The sequence below is a fragment of the Alligator mississippiensis genome, chromosome 3 (genome assembly GCF_030867095.1).
Source record: "Alligator mississippiensis isolate rAllMis1 chromosome 3, rAllMis1, whole genome shotgun sequence".
Lineage (NCBI taxonomy): Eukaryota > Metazoa > Chordata > Crocodylia > Alligatoridae > Alligator > Alligator mississippiensis.
The window spans coordinates 263266026-263292326 of NC_081826.1; the positions used below are offsets into that span (position 1 = coordinate 263266026).

At 48.2% G+C, this 26301-nt stretch overlaps 1 protein-coding gene across 1 annotated transcript in view; it reads right to left on the reverse strand.

Annotated features, from left to right (window-relative positions):
- Nucleotides 1-12999, reverse strand: part of IPO11 (importin 11) — a 290306-nt gene extending 277307 nt beyond the window's left edge. The window contains exons 1-2 of the mRNA XM_006263744.4: nucleotides 12872-12999; nucleotides 10944-11021 (exon numbers count right to left, since the gene is read on the reverse strand). The gene's annotated coding sequence lies outside the window, so the exon portion shown is untranslated. The remainder of the gene's footprint in view (nucleotides 1-10943; nucleotides 11022-12871) is intronic.
- Nucleotides 13000-26301: the final 13302 nt, after the last annotated feature.

Here is a 26301-nt window from a genome sequence, read left to right on the forward strand (position 1 = left end):
GGGACCTCAATAGATCATCGAGTCCGACCCCCTGCATAAGCAGGAAAGAGTGCTGGGTCTAGATGACCCCAGCTAGATACTCATCTAACCTTCTCTTGAAGACCCCCAGGGTAGGGGAAAGCACCACCTCCCTTGGGAGCCCGTTCCAGACCTTGGCCACTCGAACTGTGAAGTTCTTCCTAATGTCCAATCTAAATCTGCTCTCTGCTAGCTTGTGGCCATTGTTTCTTGTAACCCCCGGGGGTGCCTTGGTGAATAAATACTCACCAATTCCCTTCTGTGCCCCTGTGATGAACTTATAGGCAGCCACAAGGTCGCCTCTCAACCTTCTCTTGCGGAGGCTGAAAAGGTCCAGTTTCTCTAGTCTCTCCTCGTAGGGCTTGGTCTGCAGGCCATTGACCATACGAGTCGCCCTTCTCTGGACCCTCTCCAGGTTATCCGCATCCTTCTTGAAGTGTGGCGCCCAGAATTGCACGTAGTATTCCAACTGCGGTCTGACCAGCGCCCTATAGAGGGGAAGTATCACCTCCTTGGACCTATTCGTCGTGAAAACGGTGCCTCAGCAAAAAAAAAAAAAAAAAAAGAGGGAAGGGGAAGTGCCCCTTATTTGCCAGGTTGTTCATTATGTATAGAATGTTTTTCCTGGACTAAATACATGTGTATTAAGAGACCCATAAACATCAAAAACACCATATACAAAGAGCAAAATTCAATGTGGTGTAGAGGGTCACCAATACAAAACATCTCTGCTATTTAAAAGTAGACATGGGACCAAAGGAATGCATAGGACTGCTGCAAAGCAGTATATTTTAACACAGAGAAAAAGGTGAAGAAAGATCTTTTAACCATTCTCAGTTTCTGAATTAATGTATAACCATACTCTTGTAGAGCAGAAACGGTGTTATCTGGAAAGCCAGACTCCTGAATAAGAACATCTACACAGATATTTAAAAAGCACTTTAAGTTATGCTCACTGACTTCACATATTTAATTGATTTGCATTAACTCTCTTGAATGTCCATGTAGACAACCTCCCGGTCTGCAACGAAACTTTTGATTTATCACCAGGTTTAATCCCTTTTAAATAAATTTAATAATAATGGAATGAATCTGAGCAATATATGCAACTCTGAAGATAGATTTCAACATCTTTCAAAATAGCACCCTCTGAAAGTATTTTTTTAGCAAGGCCTGCTGCAGAAATACCAAACTTATATTCTAGGCATGATGAGAGGGAGGCAACATTTAGCCAACCTACGTTCTTTGCAAGCCCACCATACACACACCTCTGTCCAAAGGAATATAGCTATATCCTGCAAGAAAACCACGATGGCATTTCAATTAGTAAGCAAAGAAGGCTTTAATGTAATGGAAATTTACCAGCTCAGACAACAAAATCTACTCACCTACTCCATCACTGGAAGCACTGAAAGCACTAATAATATTTTGCTTTTCTTTAAGTGGGAAAACATAACTTTTCAAAGTTGCACTTGAAATACACTGAAGGAATGTATTTTAGATCTTTCATACTACAGGATAAGGCACCAAACTACAAGTATGCCCAGTAACTAGTTTATGAACAGCTGCTAGTTTTAACTATCACATCATACTATGAATGCCAACTGATTTGTGCATCAAGAACATAAGCATAAATTATCAGGAGTGGTATATGTATGTTCCGGGAATTTTTGATGAGTAATACCATGGAACTTAGATAATCAGCAGAAATAAACTACATAATTTTGTTGTGACTTTTTAAATTTCAGAAACATCTTTTAAGTCTATTGTTTTCAGCATCTTGACCGAATGTGGTATACTCTTCTGTCCTTTAGAATAGTATACCACATTCACACTGCTCATACGTGGGTACCCATTTTATTATAAGTAGGGCCAAGTTTTTTTTCCCATTTAAAAGCATAAAAATTGTTTTCTATATGTGGAACAACCTACAAAATATATGAAAATTCATATAGCAACTACAAAATCACTTTGGTGCTCTACGGATTTGCAGGCTTACATTTAATGTGATGTTCAATACAAATCATAAGAAGAGAGGGCTGGAAGAAGCCTCACAAGGTTATCTAACCCAGCCCCAGGCAAAAGGCAAGATCATCCCTAACAAAACTATCTCAGACAAGTATCTGTCTAACCCACTTTTGAAAATTTCCAAGGCTGGATTCTACAACCTCTCCATGTAACCTATTCCAAAGTTTAGTCATCCTCACAGTAATAAGGTTCTTCATAATTTCCAACCTATATTTCTTCTGTTTATATCAGGGGCATTCAACTCCTGGCCCATAGACCAGATCTGGCCTCTGGACCAAAGCTATCCAGCCTGTAAGGCTACCCACATTCAGAAAATTTGGTGATGAGGGAATGATGGCAGCTAACTGCCACTCCCCCGTGGCCAAATTTCCAGACTCATGGGGAGCCCTGCAGGATGGATACCATGGCCATTCATGCTAGACTGGGTACTGAAGACTGATCAAGAGTGTGAGACTGATCAGGGCATGGGACAAATGAGGCAGCACAAGGTTGATCACAGCAGCCCACAGTAGATCAGGGTGACATGGGATGGCACAGGGCAATGCAGAGACTGATCCTAGTGCAGACTGGAAAAAGGTGGCACAGGCCCAATCGTGGCACATGAAACCAATCTGGCCCACAAACCAGCTCTATGCCACTCATCTGTCCTGTGCAGTGAGAAGGTTGTGCACCACTGACTTAATTTATATGCATTTTAATTAGAGGTGCACTGATGCATTGGTCCCATATTGGATCAGCACAGATATAAGGAAAAATGACAGTATTGGTAATCGGCTTTTTTTGGCTGATGTGGCTAATAATGTTGCTGGTAAATGCCCCATGCATGCGCACAGCCACGGCACAGCATGCGCGCAGCCAGGAGCGCAGCCTGGCAGCATGGAGAGCAACATCCAGTTGATAAGTCTGTTGTGGGGAAAGCGGCAGATCGAGGCCCCTGCAGTGAGGGAGGTAGTAGGGCTGGAGCTGTGGGAGACGCTGCCCAACCAGGGCAGAGCAGCACATGGGACAGAGCTACAAGCAGCTTGTCTGGGAGATGCAGGAAGGAGGGGAGGCAGCTCCTGCCACTGCACACACCCCTGGAGGGTATGGGGGGCATGTGCCCCTGGATCCGCATGCAGGGCAAGGGCGACCTGGTGCAGCGCAAACCTCTTCCCAGCTGGGAGGCTGGGCTGGGCTAGGCTGGGCTGGGCTGCACTCAGGGCAAGTGATGATGGTATTTAGAGTGGGGCTACAGCGAATTTTGGGGTAGCTACAGCCCACCCTGTAACCCCCCCAGCCCAGCTGTATTGCTGCCCATCCCAAGCACAACCCAGACCAGCTCCCCGCTGGGAAAAGCTAGGCACACTCCCAGCCCACAGCAGCAGCCAGCCCATGCTCCACACAGAGATCATGGGGCACATGCCCCCAATGCCATCCCAAGGTGCACGTAGTGGCAGAAGCCACCCCCGCCTTGCTGCTCTGTCCCGTGCCCTGCTCCACACTGGCTGGGCAGAGCCTGCCTCAGCCCCACTCTCTCCATCACTGCAGGGACCCTGATCTGCACACCCCACCATGCCCACTTCCTCCCCCACCCCTTCCCCCCCACAACAGACTTACCAACCAACTTACCAACAGACACTGCTCTCCAAGCTGCCAGGCTGCATATCAGCAATTGGATCAGTATTGGCCGATATGGCTCGTTAAAAATTGGCCACTGGTATCAACCCAAAAATCTCTATTGGTGCACCCCCTAATTTTAATCCTGACCTTTAACAGAATCCTTGTTATTATATACACATACTTTCATAGGCATAACCCAGGGAAAACAAAATTAAATTGAGTCTTTGTTATAACTTATTAAATATACTTTTAAAATATTGACAGTTTATTTCCTTCCCAATCTCAAACGTTTTTTTCTAAAATTAAAATAGATGTTTAATTCTGCTAAGTCCTCTAGCTATGACAGTATATGTTAAAGCTTTTATTGAATTCCATTAAAAAAAAATAATTATCCTGCTACTGAGCATACTAAAAATAATCACTGTCAAGGACTGTTATGATAGAAAAATAATACTAAACACAACCTACAAAAAAAAAAAAAGGGAGGGGGGAAGGATTCCTGATCTCATACGATTCAGCAAAGTAAAATAGAAAAAGTAAGCAAGAAAGACACAATGATGATATCTTTGCATCCATCCCAATTCAGACAGTGCTCCAGGAAAAAGAGAGATCAGACTTCTGTTCTAATTGACCTACAGAATTAAAAAGATTATGAACGAGTGAAAGTAAAAGCCAGCTCTCAACTGGAACCCAGGAAGCAGAGGACAATGATTAGTTGGGACCTGGAACAATCTTCCAATGAAAGCAATGGGGAAGGAAGCAGGCAAGGAACTTGAATTGCCTCAAAGACGCAGCTTACGTTTTTAGACAGGATAGTGTAATGCACAACATGCAGGAGTGATTACAGCATGTGATATGATGCTCTGAATGTCTGATATCTCAGTGAGCAGGCTGAAAGGAAACATGGTCGCTATAGGCGTGTCCAGATGAGCGCACACGTGCCTGTTGCAGCATCTCAAAGCAGTTTGAGACACCACAAGAGGCATGCAGTGAACAGAAAAATGTTCCCCACACCGCGTATTTGCAGCATGGACTCTAAATTCGATATCTGGAAATCCAGGTATCAAAAAAAGACTGCAGAAAAAAGTGGGGCAAGTCACACTCCTGTACCATGCCCTAAAGCAACCAGAGGCGGGGTCCTTCAAACAAATGCTCTGGTGGGTGGCCAGACAGTCTCTATGGCTTCCCCTTGCCCCAGTGCTCCAGCACACCACCTCAGAGTGTGGGGCGAACAGGAGTGGTGCAGGCTGCAGTGTGACAGACCTAGGCTCTGTCCCAAGTAAGTAGAGACTGGGGGTGAGGGGGACTGGAGGTGGGGGGGCTATGAGGGTTAACGGGACTGTGTGGGTGGCGGGCTGCTCAGGAGGGGTGGGCCTCTGCAAAGCCCAGTCCCCCTGTAGCAGCAGTGGCTACTGGGGTACTCAGGACCCTCCTGGGAATGACCCCCACAGCACTGTGCAGTGCAGCCCCAGCTGCCTAGCACCCAGCATTGCCTGCACCATATCGCGCAGGCCCAGCCTTCGCCTTCGGCAGCACCAGGCCCTCTGGCTGTCACCTGGGGTCCTAGCACCGGACTCAGGGGTCCCGTCTCCAAGTGCCCCACACAGCATCGGGCCAGGACGGCTCCAAAGAGGCAGGACCTGGCCCAGCTCAACAGGCAGGCTCCTGCATGCTGTGCCAGGACCCCAGGTAAAAATCAAAGCAGCCTGGTGCTGTCCCAAACCTCACCCCCACAAATTCTACACCCACCTGTAAACCCCCTCCCAAACCCCACATCCCCCCACAAATCACACCCTGCATGCCCAGCTCCCAAACAGGACGGGACAGGACCTGCTGGCAGGAGCCACAGCTGCAGGGTCAACTGCCACATTGCAGCCCTGCCCCATGCCCACAGCAGTGCTGGGACATAAGGCCCCAGCACGGGGACGGCTCCTGGTCCCAGGAACCACTTGGGGGTGTGATGGGCTGGGGGCAGGGATGGAGGTGGCAGCAGGGATGTGTGACAGAGAGATGAGGGGTGGGGGAGTGCTCTGGGTAGGAAAGGCCTTGAGAGCCAGGCCTAGAGCCTGTGCAAGGGGAGGCCAGCCTGGGAGAAAAGAGCCCAAATCAGTCCCTGAGCCCGTTGAGGGCTTCCCAGGAACAGCATGGGGTAGGGAACCAAACAGCAAGGGCACTGCTCAGAGCCACAAAGCAGCACGTGGGACAGCTGCAGCTGGACTCATGTCCTGGTGCTGGGACAGAGCTACAGCTGGGAGGGAGCTAGTTGGGGGGCAGGCAGGGGTTGTGGGACAGGAGTGAGGGGACTAGGGGGAGCTTTGGGTTGAGTGAGGGGCAAGGGCAGAGGCAGGGCAGTGGCAGTGGCATATCAGTGCTGCTCAGTCTGCACATCCTGGTGAGCGAAAGGGGCAGAGGCAGCTCTGATTTTTTTTACACCAAAAAACAAAAATAAATACCAAAATGTATAGATATTTAGAATCCATTTTATTATGATGATAGCAGCACTGGTAGACTTCCAAACTGCTTTAAACTCGTAAATATATTAATAAAACATTGCCCAACTGATCTCTCTGTATATAGTGGTGTTTCATTTTAATAGCGGAAGAACATGGATTTGGGGTATTTTAATGAGAGAATTTGGGTTTATCAGAGAATTTGCGGTTTTTAAACAGGGAACACTAGAATTTCTGCTGGTGACACAAGTGTGGAGACCTGGACAGAGATTGTCCAAGGCCAGCACCAGGGACCTAGCTGGAGGGCAAACGAGGTGGCTGACCTCTTGGCCATTTGGGGCAAGGACACACTTTGACAGGTCAAAGCAGGCCACTGCAAGGAGCACATCTTCTGGCCAACAGCTGTCCAGATGGCAGAGCAGAGGCACCAGAATACATGACAGCAGTTCTGCCCCACAGCCAACTGTGCAGCTACAGCCCACTGGCAGCTGACCCAGAGGTGCAGGAGGTTCTGCTGCAGTGCCCATACCACAGCCCAGGAGGCTGCACAATCCCCATACAGGTATGGCAGGCACACAGGCAAGGGGCCAGAGGTCCAAGAATGGAGATGCTGTCACAAGTAGCAACAGGTCACAGCCACGCAACAGCCCACCCTGTCAGACTGCTGGAGTGGGTAGAGGGTGCAGGGGCCACTCAGCAGTCCAGCTGGCACAAAGGGTAGCATCTCCAGATACCAATTGGCTGGGCTTCAGAAGCTCCTAAAGGTGAATTAGCCCTGAGCTGCTCGCCAGGGCAGGATTTTATACTGCTGAAGCCAGAAGAGGTGCTGGCCCCAGCCTCTAGCTCCCCCTGGCTGAAGATCTGGGAGGAGCTGGGCAGGGTCAGTTTGCCACAAGTGGCACAATTTGCCCCACACCAAAGTGCATGTTCACGCACATATGCTGAAGCAAAAAATATCTGGCACAAATTTGTGCTGCTGCTATTTGATCTCCTGCAAGCACACGTGCCTGCATGTGTGGACATGACCCATGTGGGATGGCTACGTATGTGAGAGGTGTCCAGTAGCAAGAAGTTCCCTGACTACAACAACAGCAAGGGCAGGGTTTGGAGGCAGAGGCCAAAACTAGAGTAAGAGGTCTCATGGTGAGGAACTGCTTCATAAGAGTACAGGGAGGTCCAACATTACAGAAATTTTGCATTATAATGACATAGCCCAGAGTTTCTGAAGTGAGTTTGTGTTCTGAAGATGCCAGTTAGGTTAGTTTAGAGTACAGGAAATTCTATGATTTTGTTCCTGCAGATAAGAAAGGTGAGGCTGGGCAGTAGTAAAAGCACTTTTTGGATTAGGTCTCCTTTCTTTGTTTATATTTCTGCCTCTTCAATTTGTAATATTCTAACAGAATTGGTTGCAATATTTTTCTGTATTAATTCCAAGCTTCAAAACTTTTACTGGTTGCCTGCAGGGGTCAGGAAGAAATTACACTCCTTCTCCACTCTCCTCACCCCCACATTATTAGGGTATAAGGGCTGAGAGAAGTTCACTTTCCTCTGAAGCATCAGAACTAGCCTCAGCAGGAAATGGGATATGGGGCTCTAGTGCACCTAAGCCAAATGGTAACCTCTCAGGAGCCTGGTTAGTGCATTTTGCTAACACACTCACAGTTAAACAGATCACAAGATTTGGGGTCAAGAAGAAATTTTCATCTGGGTGTATTTTACCTAACTAATTCCCTACCACCACTGCAGGAACCCCAAAGGCTTTGGTACTCTCCTTGTCTCTCCTATTCTCTTTCTATAAAACATTGTGAGAGTCTGTTCTTTCATTTTACTTTTCTTTTACTAAAGCTGCATCTCCAAAGGGATAGAACAAAGCTGAATAAATATTTTTTTTAAGATTTCCGGCAACTTGAAGAGACTGGACTTGATGACTCAGGAGATGTCTTCCAATCCTACATTCTTGTGATACAAGGGATAAAAAGGCCACATAGATGAGGGTAAAAGAGCAAGGGACAAAGTGAAAAGAGTAGGGAGACAGCAGACCCGGTGGCAGTAGAGTAATGACTCTCACCAAGGGTGGGATGCTTTTAAGAGGATCACAGGGTGCTGCATAATGATAACACTGGTAGGTGTGCAAATCGGAATCAGTAGTGTTAAAAACATTCTGACCTGTTGTAGTCTGAGTTTTGTAAAATAAAATTGCAATATTAGTATTCCACAGTCAAGAACCAAGTGAAACCTAAGAGCAGGAATTTTCTGACTGAAACCTTGGGTCTAACAAGGGGAGCCCTGAACCTAAAATGGTGAGAACCACTGCAGTAGAAACACAAAGGGGTAAACTGGTAGATTTTTTGGGCCAATACTGATGGACGATTTTTAACAAGCCATATCGGCTGATATCAATGCTACTGCTGATACGCAGCCCAGGAGCTTAGAGAGCAGCATCTGGCTGGTAAGTCTGTTGTGGGGGAAGGGGTCAGGGGAGGGAAGATGCATGGGGGTGCAGATCAAGGCCCTTGCGGTGAGGGAGGGAGTGGGGCTGGGGCTGTGCTGGGGCAGGGCAGGGGACATTGCTGCAAGCTGCTTGTCCAGGGCAGCGCCGGGGGGGGAGGGTGGGGGGACGGGACGACTACCACCACTGCGCAACCACAGAAGGGCATGGGGGGCATGTGACCCCTGGATCCGTGTGCAGGCCGAGGACTGTAGCCATAGCCCATGCTCCCAGCACCACAGCCACTTGCTCCAAGTGCAGTCCGTCCAAACCCCCCAGCTAGGAAGAGCTCAGTACAGCCCTGGCCCCAGACTGTAGCGGTAGCCCACCCTCACCTCATGCACAGATCCGGAGGCACACACCCCCCGTGCCTCCTCCTGGGGTGCGCACAATGGCAGGAGCCGCCCGCACCCCCCAGATGAACCACTTGTGGCTCCATCCCACGGCCTGCCCCTGCCCCGGCTGGACAGCACCTGCCCCTACCCCAGCCCCAGCCTCACTCCGTCCCTCACCACAGGGGCCTCATCTGACCCCACCTCCACATGCCTTCCCACCCCCCACCCCTTCCCCCACAACAGACTTGCCAGCTGGACACTGTTCTCCATCCTGCTGGGCTGCAATCCTGGCCACCTGCATGCTGAGCTGCAGCTGCATCCATGCATGGGGCATTTATCTGTGACATTATCAGCCACATCAGCCAAAAAAAGTCAATTGCTGATGCTGTCAATTTTCCTTATACTGGTGCTGATCCGATATGGAACCGATGTACCAGTGCACCTCTAGAAACAGAGCTGATCGTAATACACGTAAGAGGGAATCAGAGTCCATTATAAAAAACTTAATTTGCATAATTTTAGTATGTCTGCACAATACCTAACTGGAGCCACCAGGGAATAACAAACTACAAACAATGGCAGTAGGACTGTGAATGGGGAAATAAGACAATACTTGTCAAAGGCAGTTGAGAAGGAACTGGGCAAGGGAGGAAGGAGGGCCAATACTGGTAGCATGGGAAAATGCCAAAAAGGAGTGCCTAGATGTACAGAAAAGAATTCCCTGTTTGGACACTGAAGAAGAGACTCTCCAGTTTGCAAGCCTTGACACACTGGGTGCATCTACACCTGCAATTAATGCAACGTGATAAACTCAGGAGCTGTCTGAGCTGCACTCAGCTGCTCCCACCTGCACATCATCTGCACATGAGCCTGGGACAGCAAGTTTAAACAGGGCAGAATAGCCCAAGGCTGGCAGCAGGCTCAGAGGGTCAACCTCAAGCTCCAGGTGGTAGGTAGCAGAGGGACTGGCTGGGGCATGAGAGTGCTAAAGAGAGAAGCCATATGGCAGGTAGCCCCCACACTTCAGCAATCTTGTACCCCAGCCAGCCTCTATCACCATCTATACATGCACTGCATTGGCATAAGTAACTATGCCATAAGATAGTATTGTCCCCAACAGTACTATCTTATGGCAGAGTTAATTTATTTACTGTGCCTTAATATCAGTACATGTGTAGACAGTGACGCTTTACTGTGGAGCTAATTAGTTAACTGCAGTAAAGCGCACATGTAGCTGCACCTACTGTGTACATCTCAACCAGAATTTCCAATCCATGACAAAAGCACACAACAACTTAAGTGAAATGCACTGACACCTGAAGTCAATAATCAGAAAACAAATAACTTTTTGCCAGTCTTTCCCATGCTTGAGAAGTAGATTCTATCACCTCCCAATTTCTTCATCCCATACTTTGTTATTTAATGCTACATTTACTTCTCTGCATTACATACAATAAAACGACAGGAGCTTACAAGCACAAAATAACATGATGTCATTATTAACTAATTCTTAATAACAGCTAATTTATTTGAAAACATAAATAAATATGAATGTGTCAGTACAGTTTAGCCTCATCCGCAAGTCAACCACTAACTTTTGAATGTGTTGCTAAAACTTACCTAAGTGTCAATGCTACTAGTGACTGGACCTTATGGAAAAATCTCTTAAATATATTTAATGTTATATACAACATATTTGAATTTCACATACTATATGAAAAAAAGCTAAACGGATCACAGAAGGATGGAGAGTTATGAACTCTACTCTAAAAAAAAAGAATATGCTTTACAAATAAGGGATGTTTTATATGAATGACTAGCATAATTCATGCTATGACAACAGGCAACATACAGCATCACTTAGAGAAACCCAAAGAGATAACTGAATCCTTTGGCTTGCTGGGGGGGGGAGGGGAGGGGCGGGGAATCAGAAGTCCATCTAGCATATGCTATAGATGAAGCAGGATTACTATGCATAACACGTGCTCATAGTATTTTCCAATATGAGGGGAATAAATAATTTACCACTATTGTAAAACACCTTCTCCAGTTTTGGTGGGAAATTGTGCCAAAAATATTTCAATTCTTGCCTCTTCAAGAGACCTATAGGAAGAGATGACAGTTCTCTGATGGGAAGGCTAGTGATTTTTTTCCTCAAGAAGCAGAAATCATTTTGGGGGAAAAAAGGGAATACAAAGTGAGAAAAAGCAAAACTCATCAAGAAAATGTGGACTTATCCCTTCTGGTGCCCTGATTCTTGTTTGCATCTCAGAAAGGATATAGAAAAACTAGATAAGGTCCAGAGAAGGGCAATAAAGATGATTAGCAGTATAGAGGGGGTTCTATATAGAGAGACACTAACGAGGCTAGGCCTATTCAGTTTAGAAAAGAGGGGCATGATAACGATTTACAAAATACTAAATGGCAAAGAGAAAGTAAATAGGGATTTATTATTTACTCTCTCACAATACAAAAACAAGGGGTCACAGAATCGAACTAGCAAGTAGTAAATTTAAAACTAACACAACAAAGTTCTTTTTTTCCACGAAGCCTGTCATTCAAGTGTGGAGCTCATGGCCAACACATGCTGAGGAAGCTGACAGCATGCAGATTCAAAAAGAAATTGGACAAATTCTTGGAGGAAAACTTCCTAGACCTTAAATGCTGAAGGCTGCAAGTGAGAAAGAAACAGTGGGGGGAAAAAACCTAGTCATACCCAGTTTGCTGTCCCTTTCAGCATCCACTCTCTGCCCCTGTATGACACAGATCTATTTGTAATAAACAAACAAACACCCCCCCCCCCCCAAAAAGAAAACCAATCATTTTTATGCCATTGGGTGTGGGCCTAGGCCTACCAGGTAATACTATAAGCCTCCCTTAAGAGGGAGATCACTAAAAAATAACTGATTCCTTGGGGCAACTGAAAACATAACAGGGCCAGGAATGGAAGGCATAGGATTAGAATAAGTGCTGGGGGGGAGGGGGGGGGAACACGACACCACTGAGTAGAGCGCACCAGACAGCACCCACTGGTCCTCAAACAAGTCCAAGGAGCCAGCAGATGCAGCCCAGTGAAACTCTGCCCGGAGACAAGAGTTAACATGTCAATGGGAGTCACAGGCCCAGGACCACCAAGTGAACTATAAGCCCCCTCCAGTAATGGGGGCCATGAGTGACATGCTACTAATTCCCTGGGACAAATAATAAAGAAAACACAGACAGGAGTGGAGGTCAGAGGTTAATAACTAGTATGCCAAGGGAGGACGTTGAGCAGAGCACACTGGACAGTGCCCAATGGCCCTCACATGAGTCTACGGAGCCAGTGAACACTTCCCAGTGAAACTCTGCCAGGAGACCTGAGCGGACAAAGGGCCAGGGCCGGTACAGGACTGCTCTAGGCCTGACCCGAGAAGCAGCAGTTCCCTTCTTATCCAGGCAGGCCTGGACCGCAGGTGCCCCAAGCAAGCAGGACCCCTGTGGCCGGGGAGAAGGGCCCAACAGCCCTTTCTCCTCTCCACTCAAGCAGGTGTCTCGTTAGCGCCGGACCAAGGGCCTTGCCAGAGCCGCTCCCGACCACGGGGGAGGCCCCGGAGTGGGGGCCAGAGCCGGCGGGGCCCAGGGACGACTGTCAGGGAGCAGAAGAGACCCCGGAGCGGGGCCCTGCTCAGGACGGTCCCCAAGGGCCGGGCTGCCAGAGCCTAGGGCTGTCCCGCGCTGCTCACCCGGCTGCAGCCCCCCCCGGCGCCCCCCTTTGTCCGCCCAAACCCCAGCTTCGCGGCCCGGCCCCTGCGAGGCGACGCGACGCGAGGCCGCTCACGGGCACGTGGGACGCTCGGTCCCAGCAGCGCCGCTGTCCCCCCCACCCGCGGCTCAACCCGGTGGGGGAGGGGCGAGCGCCGTTGCGCACGTGGCGCTGGCAGCGCCGCGGCCCAGGCCCCGCCCCCCGCACTCACCGCTGCCGGCGGCACCCGCGGAGCCGGTCTCGCGCACGCGCCCCCCGCCTGCTCCGAAGCTCGCGCCACGCGCCGAGACCAGCTGCGGTAGCACCCGCCTTCCCGGTGCGCCGCTCTGACGTCATCGGCAAGCGACGCCGCTCGCTCACCCGCCTCGCATCACCTCGGCAACGCAGCTCCCGCCCGCGCCCTCCCGTTGGTGGGGCGGGGCGGCCGGGGCGGAGCCCTCCGCCTCATGGGTGGAGCGCGGCTGCCCGCGCCGGAGCGTGACCTGGCTGTGCTGGTGCGGCCGGGCTTGCGGGCGCTTACAGCCTCGCCCAGGGGTGAGCAAAATGCGGCCGCGGCCTGCATCTGCCCGCCCCGGATTTGGTCCTTCCTGCCCAATAGGGAACTCGTGGACTTCCTGCATCTTACAAGAGGAGCCTATAAGGGTTGGAAGACGGGAAATCTCTCTAAGGAGGACACTGGCCTGTGCCCGTAGGGAGTGGACCGCAGTAGCCGTGGTCGAAACCGAGCTCAAACTGGCTACGGGAATCAAGACCATAAAAAGTCCTTCAGATATGTGGGAAGTCGAAAAGGAAATAAGAGCAACGTTGGACTCCTGCTGAACCGAATGGGGCAGCTGACATCCGGCACCCAGGAAAAAGCTAATCTCCAAGAGAGCAGGGCTGGGGGTCTTGGGGCGGTGACAGCGCGGCGCTGGGGCCCAGGGCAGTCGTGATCCGCTGCCCACGTGGCGGGCGTGGGTGCCGCAGGCGGGAGGATAACGGCTCTGCCTTGGCCCAGCCCAGTGCTCACACAGCCCCAAGAGCCTAGCACCAAACGCAGGCTCCCGCCCACCCGCAGCCCCATCACATTTGTCAGCCACACGCCCTCCCCTTGCGGCTCCTGGCTGGTCTCCATGAAGTCTCTGGGATCGTGGGGAGGGTGACAGCAGAGGGCAGAGCCTCAGTTTTGTGGGCAGGGCTGTGCAGGAAGGACATCGCGACTCCGCTCCGCCCCATGCTGGACTGCCTCGCAATTCCGGGGTCTTCATGGAAGCCACACAGGCAGAGAGCTGCATCCAGGGCCAGGATCTTGGCATGGTGACAGCACAGGGCCAGGGCAGAGCTGCTATCCACTCCCCACATGCTTCTGCTCATGGAACTGGCACCCATCAAGGGTGTGCGGGCACTGGATTACAGCTCTGTCCTGGGCCCCATGCCGCTGCCCTGAGCCCGGCCTTGCCCGCCCATCCTGCTCCCAAACTGCTCCCCACCCACGCGCAGCCTGATCCCACATAGGGAGTTTTGGTGAGCTGTTGGGGATGGGGGAGGGCAGAGATGTAGATTTTCCAGAACATTTTCCAATGGCCTGAATAGAGCATCTCATTTAGCATGTTTATCTGACTTATATTCAGTAAATAAAATTTTAAAAGTACCCCATGTTAAGTTTATGTCCCAATAGCCACAAGTATTTGAACTGAAATATTTGATTAGGAAAAAAAATAAAATACAGGCAGACAAGGTTCCTTGGGTGAATTTGATATCTTTTATTAGACCAACCCAAATGGTTGGAGAATAGTTATTAAGCAAGCTTTCGGGTTCAAAAACCCTTCGTCAGGCTAAGGAAGCTGCAGCAGTTGGTGTGCGCTCTTCCTGGATGGAATGAAAAGTAAACAAGCCAGGGGCTGGGCTGGGGAGTCAGTTGCCAGGCAGATTGTAATGTATCAAAAATCCAATGTCTATGTTTAGTCCCTGATCTCTAGTATCCAGCAGGTTGATGAAATGGAGCCCAAAGGCTCGTCTCTGGGAAGTGTGTAAGTTTGTGGGTCTGCACAGAACCAGCAATCACCCGAAACACACCAAAAAAGCTGATATACAGCCAAGCCCTCAGATACCACCGCATCTGTACTGAAGAGAACACCCGGGATTGCCACCTCACCAATCTTAAAAAGGCTTTCACCCAGCAAGGACACTCCTCCAGAGAGGTAGATCGCACATTTGAAAGAGCCACCTGGATACCACGTGAAGAACTGCTGCAGTACAGAAGAAAAACACCCACAAATCGCACACCGCTGGTTATAACCTATCACCCATCCCTTGAACCTGTACGGAAAATCCTCAAAAAATTGCAACCCATATTAGAAAAAGACCCTATTCTTAAAAAGATCTTCCCAGAGCCACCCATCCTAGCCTTCAGACAAGCACCGAACCTCGCCAACCTCATCACCAGAAGCAAACTTCCTCAACCCCAGAACACACCAAAAGGATCCAGACCGTGCCATGACAAGAAGTGCAAAACCTGCCAACACATCTTCACCACCTCCAGTATTACTACGCCCCACAACAGAGCCATCAGCATCCTAGGATCTTACAGCTGCACCTCCAGGAATGTAGTATACCTCATCCAATGCACCAAATGCCCTGATGGAAGATATGTAGGAGAGACCAAACAACAACTGCACACCAGAATGAACGCACACCGGAAATCCATCAAAGACAGAAACACCCAATTACCAGTGGGGGCACATTTCTCACAGGAGGGCCACTCTCTCTCCAATCTCTCAGTCCTGATCCTCAAGGGAAACTTACACACTTCCCAGAGACGAGCCTATGAGCTCCATTTCATCAACCTGCTGGATACTAGAGATCAGGGACTAAACATAGACATTGGATTTTTGATACATTACAATCTGCCTGGCAACTGACTCCCCAGCCCAGCCACTGGCTTCTTTAATTTTCATTCCATCCAGGAAGAGCACACACCAACTGCTGAAACTTCCTTAGCCTGACGAAGGGTTTTTGAACCCAAAAGCTTCCTTAATAACTATTCTCCAACCATTTGGGTTGGTCTAATAAAAGATATCAAATTCACCCAAGGAACCTTGTCTGCCTATATCCTTAGACCAACACGGCTACAACCTAAACCCCTGCAAATAAAATACAGTACACTTAATGTGATTTAAATGTTATATTCAAACAAATTCAAATCTTTATGTGGAAATAAATTATTTTTTATTGGAATACTTGTAAAAAAGTAAAGACAATACACAAAGTACTTCCCTTACATTGTTTGTTTAAATTTAAGAAAAAAAACAAAGGCACTGAAAACTGTTGAGACACTAATTTTAGCACACCCAAAGAACTGTCCATGATACAGTGTGATTGTCCACTCATCTACTTCTTCCTGCCTTCAGTGGCTTGAACTTCACTATAATCATGCCACAAGCTAGGCAGTTTTTTTTTCTGATTAGGCATTATTATTACTACTTCAAAAGCACTACAAAACTAACAGATCTAATGCAAACACTTCCAACTTCCCCAACTCAAGAAAAGAAATGAGACTCTGCTCTGTTTGCTGAACTGAAAGTGAAACAAAAATTAATCAGTATTAGTTTTGGTTTTGCTTTTACTTGCAGTCTGAGATGAAATAAGAATTTTAGCTTTGGTTTTGATTTGGCCTGCACAGCCAATTAAGTGAACTTATAACTTGATTTTTGGTTTGGATTAATATGTGAGTGTATTTACCCTCCTGTTTACAAATAAATAAAACATATATGTACTCTCTAACATCCTAGGGATAATAACCTAAAAAATATTAATTTCAACTTTGAAACTGTCAAGCCTAATATTGTATGGGCATCCCATTCATTGTTACTAACAAATTTTATGAAACAATTTATTTTTAGAAATGGAATGTTTCCCATGGAAAAATAAAGCACTGGAAAATATTCCGTTTTGGAACATTTTCCACCCCACATCTCTGGAGGAGGGAGGGGATTGCAGTGCTGACCTGGCCGTGACAGCTCAGCAAAATTCTCTTTGTGGCCCACGGACCCAAATAACTGCTGACTCCTGGTCCGGCCCCTCTGCTCAGGGTCAGATCCATCACCATCTTTGGGGGCAGGAAGGAATTTTACCTCCGGTCATATTAATATATAGACTGTGGGGGTTTTGCCTTCCTCTGTAGCATGGACAATGGTCCTCTTCATAGGATCCTTATTAATAACCTTATAGAAGCAAGATTGTTGGCTGCTGTGGTCCCCCTACTTTACCTGTGGCAGGTTAGGGTGCTATGCCTTGTGTTGTGTCAGGATTGACTGTGTAGTTTTACTAAGAATTTAGATTATGGATTCATATAGTATGATTTGGATAGGGCTGATCCTGCCTCAGGGGTTGGAATAGAATCTAGATGACCTAAGGAGGTCCCTTCCAGCCGTACTTCTTTGTAATTCTATGAAAGAACTCAAACAGACCACAACAGGGCCAGATGGTTTTAACATTGGAATCTTATTTAAAATCTCTGGGTTTGCCTTGTAAAACATGTAGGCATTTGTACACCTAACAGTGCTACTATGGTATAGCGTCCTGTGGTACCCTTAAAGTGACCCTGGATTTATCTTGTGTATGATGTTTGCACTCCTGACACGGTGTGGCATTTCATAGCACCCTTCAGGGGATCTCATAGCACCCCAGGATGCTGTGGCACACTGGTTGAGAAACACTGTTCTAGTATGACACAGAGCCAAAGATAACCACACACTTGTCATTCATTTATTTTGATGGAATTTATGATACCCTGTGATCAGTTTGGTTTCAAAATGCTTCTGCAGCCCATTTGCTTTCTAACTCACTTAAAACAAAAAACACATGCCCTCATGCAGCTATTTGTCAGCTCTTGTTTGACTGAACAATGATCACGTGCAGGATGAACGCAGTTCTCCAAAGACATTCTATAATCAGAATGCCAATTCATCCAACACTAAGGAGCAGTAAGAGGATATTTCCCAATAAATTAAAACTTCACTTCGGAAACTCTGAACATGTAAGATTCTTTGATTTTAAGTGCAGAGTGAGACAAAGTCAGTATTTAAGAGACTATATTACCAGTTGCAGGCATGAAGACTCAAACAATAAACAAATGTGCCTTGCAAACCTACAGAATTCTTATAAAAATAGGTTCATGGAAACTGCCCTGGCAATTTTCATTAGCATGTAAATGTTTCAGAAAGGCTAACACAATGTAAAGGCACACAACGATTTACTAGATTCCAATTTCACATGGCTAATTTCAGAAAGGCTAACACAATGTAAAGGCACACAACGGTTTACTAGATTCCAATTTCACATGGCTAATTTGTTTAAATCTAGCAAAAGATAGGGGATAATACAAAGGAGGTTATAACAGGGAAAGGTTTCATTTGTGTTTACATCTGACTGACTATAAAAACACTATGTATGAGTTGACTTTTTCTGATGTTGTGTTTTGCTCTTGGAAATATAAATCATTCTGACAAGACAGAAGTGAAGGGACCTGCAGGTGAGATTTATTTCCTTGGCCATCTTGTGAGCCTGAACACTGGCTTAAAATGGCATTATTATCCAGTGCGCGGTATGTTTCTTCCAATATGAAAGCACCATTATAATAAATGCAAAATGAGTCATTCAAGTGAAGTGCTGCATCATTTTTCATAAACTGTCTGCAGCATATAAGGACATGAGAAAGTTCAAAAGGCTTTTTTTATATGTATGTGTGCAGGCCGGGGGCGAGCCAGGCCCGTCTTTGCGCACGTGGGCTGTGGCCAGCAGCCCGGGCACGCGGGGTCGGAGGAGACCGTGCGGCGGCAAGGCACGCACGGGCTAGAATTAGTCACAGAGGCGTAATGGTTGATTTAAAGATTATTTACTTACACCCAAGATGGTCGCGGTGTAGGCTGGACAGTTTCCAGGTGCAGCTCTGCTTAAATCCTCATTGGAGGACTACGACAAATTCGGTTCTTTGGCCCCGGAGTTGTTAAGGCTCCGCGGGTTCGGCAATTTCTTTCCCATGGAGTTGTCGAAGCTTTGTGGGCTCTGTCCAGTTCTCAGGCCCCGGAGTTGTTAAGGCTCCGTGGGTTCGAAAACTGAGTATATAGGAAAGGGATACGTCTAGGATTGCGCTCGGCGATGGGGAGAGGCCAGAGGCTGTTTAGACCTCTGTTGCCTGCTTAAGAAATGCATTGGGTCCGTGAGGATCCGCAGCGCTTAGAGATCTTCACGCTCTTTAAGTGATTTCTCTCCAAGTGATTTCTCTCCAACTTGGGCAGAAGCCACCCAAGCCCTTTATACGGCTAGCAAGCCAATCGCTAGCCGTTACATGTGCATATATTAGAGTTGGCCATTAATGTGGCACGAACTTTCATACAAATGGCGGGAACTCCTTTGCACTGTGCATCTCCGAGATGCAAAAGAAATGCACCATGCAAAGAAAGCTTCAAATTGGTGGGAAATTCCCCGTTGCACCGGAGTTCTCTTCCACAGCAGAGAACTCCACTGTGCAAGGAAGCTGCAATTTAGCGGGAACATAATTTAGCGTTGCCGAAGCACACACAAACAAAAACTCACAACTTTGGGTTGTGACATCCCCCCTTGCTGAGAGCATAGCTAAATTATGCTATACACTCATCACTCTAGAACCTTGTCGTGAGTCGTCAAACGAACAGATAAGCAAACAAACAAATAAACAAACATAAAATTTGCTGCCCTGGGATTAAGTTACATAACAATCAAGAAACAATAATCAACACAAATACATAATCTGATTCATAACGAAATTGCGCGATCAGGGCTTCAGTGGGCGTCATGGCAAAGTTGTGCATCCGGCCCTCACTTCTTTCGGTGATGCCATCCCTCTCAGGGCTCCTCTTCACCACGCGCTCTGAATCTCGGATCTGTAAACAGAAAACTCTCAAAAAATAGATTAATGATCTTATTCAACAGATTTAAACAATTTCCATGGCTCAATTGGATGAAATCGCTGAGGATCCATCATCTCGCTCTTCTAAATAACGAAAACCTAACTCATAAGCCAATTGCCATTGGCCTGCGTCTCCTAAAATCCGAAGCTGCTGCTTCTTAAGTCCAGAACGCTGCAGGAGAAATCCAAACATGTATCGCTCCTCTAGGGTTCTCGGTGGCAGTGGTGGAAGATCGGATTCACAACGTCTGGTGCCTTGAGGTCCGGTCGGGTGTCGACAGTCCCGATCAAGAGACAATCTTGGCTCCATCAGGATACGCAGTCGTGACAACTGACAAAGAAGATTACTCACAGGTTGGTTCACCATTGGACTGAGCAGAATCCGAAGGACAACGATGTTTTTCCGCCCATAAACCTCAAGACAACTGTCTAGACTGTGAACGGTTAGTGGAACGGTTCCAGGATCTCGCAGGTGACGATGAGGCCATGGTCTTATTCATTGGAGTGATGTCAGTCCCAGCGCACATGCTCTGTGGTTCCAGGCACAGTATGAGATGCGGATGATTGCTAGCATAAGATGCTCTGCGCTGGTATATTCTGGCCGTCCTGCATGCCATACGTGGGCTTCCTGACTAATCAGTCCTGCAACAAGCGCAGGCAGTGGAATAGGCCAGTGAGTATTAACTGTTATCATGTCGATGTCAGTGACATGTCCTCTACTCCACGAAGCTTGTCTAACTAGGAAGCTTGCTTCTTCCTGGTTCAGCAGGTCGGATCCAAGTTCCATGACTAAACGTCCTAACCATACAGCTAGAGTCTCTTCAGGTTGAATTCTTGATGCTCTACACAAATCCTGCAACTCAGTTCTGGTATGAGCACAGTAGGCAGTAGCAATTCGATCAGTCGTTGTTGTAGGGAAAGCTGTTCTTTCGGGAGTTGATGCTGTTATAGGCTGAACTGCTGCCGCAGGAGTCACTGCTGCTGTTGTTGCTTCAGGCAGGAGGGGCAGATGCACTCCTCCGCTTGACTTTCGCGAGAGTTCGTCTAGGATTGCGCTCGGCAACGGGGAGAGGCCAGAGGCTGTTTAGACCTCTGTTGCCTGCTTAAGAAATGTGTTGGGTCCGTGAGGATCCGCAGCACTTAGAGATCTTCACGCTCTTTAAGTGATTTCTCTCCAAGTGATTTGTCTCCAATTTGGGCGGAAGCCACCCAAGCCCTTTATACGGCTAGCAAGCCAATCGCTAGCCATTACGTGTGCATATATTAGAGTTGGCCAATAATGTGGCACGAACTTTCATACAAATGGCGGGAACTCCTTTGCGCCGTGCATTTCCGAGATGCAAAAGAAATGCACCATGCAAAGAAAGCTTCAAATTGGCGGGAAATTCCCCGTTGCACCGGAGTTCTCTTCCGCAGCAGAGAACTCCACTGTGCAAGGAAGCTGCAATTTAGCGGGAACATAATTTAGCATTGCCAAAGCACGCACAAACAAAAACTCACAACTTTGGGTTGTGACAGTATGATTATGGAGAGAACCAGATTAATGTAGTTGTTTAGGAGCAGGCTGAGAAGATTCTGAAGAGAAAGAAACATCAGTATCTACTTGCTGAACTTTTAGATGACGGATGACAAACTTTCCCTATCCACTTGATCAAATCTACCAGCCCGATGAGCCACATGATACAGCTTTGTGGGCCAGATTTGGCCTTGATAGTGCAACCCTGTTTAGATAAAAAAGTCACCAAGCTTACTGCTGTTACTGGGAAAGAAGATCTACATGGCCCTATTGGTATGCTATTGCTGGAGTCACCTGAAAGGCCTGATAAACTCCTTTATCATGTATTTCAAATTTTCAGAACTGAAATGTGTTAACTGCATTATCTGGATGACAGAAATTGGAGGGAGCGGGGAAAGTTAATCCACCCAGGCACTATAACCCAGTCATTATGCAAATGAAAAAGAAAGAAACTAACATAAGTATACAAGCTAAGCCACAATACCATTTACCCATGTAACATCACTGTGGTACAATAAAGGATAAGGTACAGCATTAGGAACTTTTGACATGGAATGTCACAAAGGTGAGGATGACCCCAAGGTTGCACTACTTGTACTAGAATTAGAATTTGTCACTGCAATAGATGATCATCTAGGGACACATCCATATCTTTGGTGCCCTCCTCTTGTTATATGACATGATCAGTGGATTGTTAAGGGGATCTACCATCTTGTAAAATAATCGCTTCAGGGCGCATGTACTCATTTTCCTGTTGTTTTTCAACATTTCAATGTCAGATTATTCTCATCGTCAGCATCCTGGTTGCAGGATCAAGCATATCTATTTTCCTAAGCATAAATAAAATGTGTTCAGCTTTGAATTAAGAATTTATGTGCACAGAACAGTACTAGATACGTTTTCTATTACATAATGAGATTGAAGATCACATAATCAGAATACCAGATCTCTGTCCCAGTTTTTAATTCTTCTTGTGCTAGTTTGTCCTGTTCTTTTTGTTGTCATCTGTTTTAGTTCAGAGAACAATGTAATAAATTAAAGGTAGAGATGTGAAAGGTTAAATCATCAATCATTTAACCAATACGTTTAGTAGTATCTGGTTAGCTTACCAGTTATCTTTTACCTCAGAGTGGGGGTATTCTGGCAGGGAAGGGAAGCCAGTAGGTGCCCCAGCAGGAATAAGAAGGCAGCAGGGTGTGGAGGGGGAAGAGTGAGGGGGACTAATACCCATAGCCTAAGACAGGGGTGGGCAAAATATGGCCCATGGGCCAGATCCAGCCTGCCAGGCCATTCTATCCAGCCTGCGGGGCTCCTAAAAATTTAGACAATTGATATTTATCTCCCCCTGGCTGCCCATCAAAGATGAAAGGAGCCAGGGGCAGTAGGAGCCAGGGGGACCCGGCAGCAGGACCCAGCAGCCACAGCAGCAAGGCCCATCCAGCCCCGCCCCCACCCTCAGCCAGAAGCCTCTGCCTGGCAGAGGCTTCAGGCCTGGGACAGTGGGGCAGTTCCCACCTCCTGCCACCTGAGAAACTCAGATTAGAAAAGGGGTAGGGGGAGGCAGGAGAGGACCATGGGTGATCCCCCCCAGTCCTCAGGGCTAGGCCTGGCCGTCTCCTGCAGGCCCAATACTATACCCAAGAAGCAGGTGGTACTGGAGCGGCAGGAATGGGGTGGAGAGGAGCAGTGGCAGCAGGCAGGAAAGCAGCGAAATGGTGGCGGCAAGTGGTGGGGAAAGGGGCAGCAAGCGGGCAAGCAAGAGCACAGGGACAGCTGGGTGGGAGCACAGGACCCACACCAGCACAGAGGCCAGTGCCAGGGCCCAGAGCAGGGCGGCAGGAACACAGGGCCCAGCCCCGCATTCCTGCCACCCGGTTCTGGGCCCCCTGCCGGTGCTGGCACTGGTGCACTGGTGTGGGCCCTGTGCTCCTACCCAGCTGTCCTGCACTCCTACATACCCGCCGCATGCCGCTGCCATTTCCCTACTTTCCTGCCCAGCACCCACTGCTCTAGCACCATGTGGTTCCCGGCTGCAGGACTCAGCAGGAGCTGGCCTGGCCTCTGTGATTCTTGCCTGGCTCCATGCAGTGCTGGCCAGGCCAGGCTGGTTCCTGCTGCATCCTGCAGTCTCAACCATGCAAGTGGAACATGGTGCCAGAGCAGTGGTGGGGGAAGCAGCAGGAGAAGGGCAGTCGTGGCAGATGAGAGCGGGGGGAGTGGCTGTGTGTGGGAGCATGGGACCTGCACCAGTGCCCCAGGGCCAGGAGTGCCAGAACTATGTAGACCAGACTTGGAGGAGCACTGGTGGGGGCTTTGCCTGCCGTGGGGGGAGGGGGGGAGGCTGTGAGCAAATCACACATGCCACAACCTCCCCAGTCATCCTCTCCCATGCACTCACATACCCCCACAAACCCCATACCCACCCACAGCCCACATCCACACTCACATGCTCCCCCACCCCATACACACACACCCATCCTCCCCTCACAAGCCCCCCCACACACACCCATACCCCACATACCTACAGCCTCCCAGAAGCCTATACCCACCCACCCATACCCCCACACCCTCCCACAATATACAAGAGTAAGACTTCATTTTAAGCTATTATACAGTCACCTCTATGTACACTACACAAACACAGGTAAATCAGGACAAAAACATCTTTTGAAATAAAATTAATGAATGTTGTAGTAGATGTTTGATTTTTAGAATAATTTGGTATTTTTCTGGTTCGGAGATGTCAACCCCCCTTGCTGAATGCAGTACTTCCGGGGGCAAAGGGGAGGGACTTCTGGTGGGAAAGGTTAGAGGGCGGGACTTCCAGTCCCAAGATGGTGACCAGGGGGCGGGGCTCCTGTCAAGGGGCAGGGCTAGCCATGCAGCTCTCAACAGCAAGCCAAAACACGGTAAGCAGCCCTACAGCAAAATTAATTGCCTGCCCCTGCTATAGAAGCTGCTGTCACCTGATACTGACATAAACTGCAGCAGCAGCAGCAACCTCCAGGGCCTGGCTGCTACTGCAATTCCTCCCCATCCTGCTTCCCTCCTGCCTGCTGCATCTTTGATTTTCAGGGGTTTGTTGCTTTAAAAAGCTGAGGCTTGCCTCCCTCTGTTTAAATCCCCTGCACATCCTCCTCTTCCCCCAGATCCCAGCCATGTCTACCAGCCAAGCCAGCAAGAGGAGAAGGGGGTCTCCTCCAGCCTGGGGGAGCCCAAGTCCAAGATTAGTGGTCGCTCCTTAAGGACGCAATCTGAAAAGTACAAGGCAAATCCATTCCAGCCTATAGGAAAGCTGGTGAAAGAGCTGGGAGACGCCCTTGGCTCAGTAGGGAACTCATGGGCCTCCTGAATCTTAAAAGAGACACCTATAAGGGTTGGAAGATGGGAAATATCTCTAAGGAGGATTATGCATCACTAGCCCTCACCTGTACGGATTAGATCAGAATAGCCAAGGCCAAAACCAAGCTCAAACTGGCTACAGGAATCAAGAACAATAAAAAGTCCTTCTTCAGATACAAAGGAAGTCAAAAGAGAAATAAGGGCAACATTGGACCCCTGCTGAACCAAATGGGGCAGCTGGCATCCAACACCCAGGAAAAAGCTATTCTCCTTGATGATTACTTTGCGTCAGTTTTTCACCAGCTGAAGGGGATTCAACCTGCCTGACAGGACACAGGGTTACAAGGGTACAGGTGACCATATGCCTACATTTGGTAAAGACCTTGTGAGGGAACATCTTGAGAGGCAGGACATCCATAAGTCAGCGGGCCCTGATGGAATGCACCTAAGAGTGCTAAGAGTTGGCTGACATCATAGCACGACCAATGGCAAGGATATTTCAAAACTCGTGGTGCTTGGGAGAGGTTCCTAAAGATTGGAAGGGGGCCAATGTGGTGCCTATCTTCAAGAAAGGAAGGAAGGAGGATCCAGGGAACTACAGGCCAATCAGTTTGACCTCAAGCCCTGGAAAGATCATGGAAAAAATTATTAAAGAATACATCAACAACAGGCTAACAGAAGGTGTCATTCTGAGAGACAGCCAACACAGCTTCGTTACAGGTAGGTCATGCCTGACCAACCTCATTTCATTCTATAACCAGGTGACATGTCTCCTGGACAGGGGAGGAGAGGTTGATGTAATTTACTTGGATTTCAAAAAAGCCTTTGATTTGGTCTCCCATGATGTCCTTATGACAAAATTGGGGAACTGCAGCCTCGACAACCTTACAGCCTGATGGCTGGGGAACTGGCTCTGTGTTCAGACCCAGAGAGTTGATGAAATCGAGTCAACATGGTGCATGGTGACCAGTGGCATCCCTCAGTGTTCAGTACTTGGACCAGTACTTTTTAATATATTCATAAATGACCTAGATTCAGGTGTCAGAAGCAGAATGGCTAAGTTTGCAGATGACACCAAATTATGGGGAAGCACAGTCACACTAGAGGACAGGCTGGGGATTCAGGCCAACTTGGACAGCCTCTCAAAGTGGGTGGATCAAAACCTGATGACTTTCAACATAGAGAAATGCGAGGTGCTCCACCTCTGGAGAAAGAACCCACATCATACCTATAGGTTTGGCAGTGCTACACTCACTAGCACTACGACTGAAAGAGACTTGGGGGTCATGACTGACCACAAAATGAATATGAGCTGCCAATACGATGCCACAGCCAGCAAAGCAAATAAAACCCTGGCTTGCATCTACCCATGCATCTCAAGCAAGACCCAAGATGTCATCCTCTCACTTTATTCAGCCTTGGTGAGGTCACAGCTGGAGTACTGCATCCAATTCTGGGCTCCACACTTTAAAAAGGACATGGAGAAGCTTGCGGGAATCCAGAGGAAAACCACACACATCATCAGAGGTCAAGAGATCAGGCCTTTATGAGGAGAGGATGAGAGGCATGGGACTCTTCAGCTTGGAAGAGCATAGGCTCAGGGGGGGACTTGGTGGCAATCTATATCAGGGGTGTGCACCAGGAGCTGGGAGAATGTCTGGTTCACCAGGGTACCCCAAGGGAAGACAAGGTCCACAAACTGCTGGAAGATCGTTTTAGGCTGGACATAAGGAAAAACTTTTCTACCGTCCAAGTCTCCAGAGTCTGGAATACTCCCTCCAGGAGTGGTGCAAGCACCTACCCTGGACACGTTCAACAAGTGTTTGGATGATTATCTTGCTGGGGGCATCTGACC